Genomic DNA, 287 nt, shown 5'->3' with positions numbered 1-287 from the left:
AGCAAGATCACACCACTCCACACACTCCACACGGTCCTCCTCTCTTAACCGCCGGTCTCTCTCTCTTTATCTTTCTGGTAAGATTTTGGCAGAGCTTTGCCTAAGGAATTTCGTGCCATTATCTGTGCAAGGGACTCTTTATTTATAGAGAAATTGAGCCTCAACTGCCCTGGAGAAACCGCCACAAGCAGTTAGAGAGAAAGGGCACAAAACTGCCCCTTTTGCACCTTTTCGGAAATAACTGCCCAACTGCTCTTCTCTCCTTTGGGCTGTCCGAAAACTAGGCC

At 48.1% G+C, this 287-nt stretch overlaps 1 protein-coding gene across 1 annotated transcript in view; it reads left to right on the top strand.

Annotated features, from left to right (window-relative positions):
• LOC106323392 overlaps positions 1 to 287 on the top strand; it is a 26,817-nt gene that overhangs the window by 343 nt on the left and 26,187 nt on the right. The gene's annotated exons all lie outside the window — the stretch shown is intronic.

This window comes from Brassica oleracea, chromosome C2, assembly GCF_000695525.1.
Source record: "Brassica oleracea var. oleracea cultivar TO1000 chromosome C2, BOL, whole genome shotgun sequence".
NCBI classification, from domain to species: domain Eukaryota; kingdom Viridiplantae; phylum Streptophyta; class Magnoliopsida; order Brassicales; family Brassicaceae; genus Brassica; species Brassica oleracea.
Note: the sequence above shows the minus strand (reverse complement) of the source record. Positions and strands in the feature narration are given on the sequence as shown.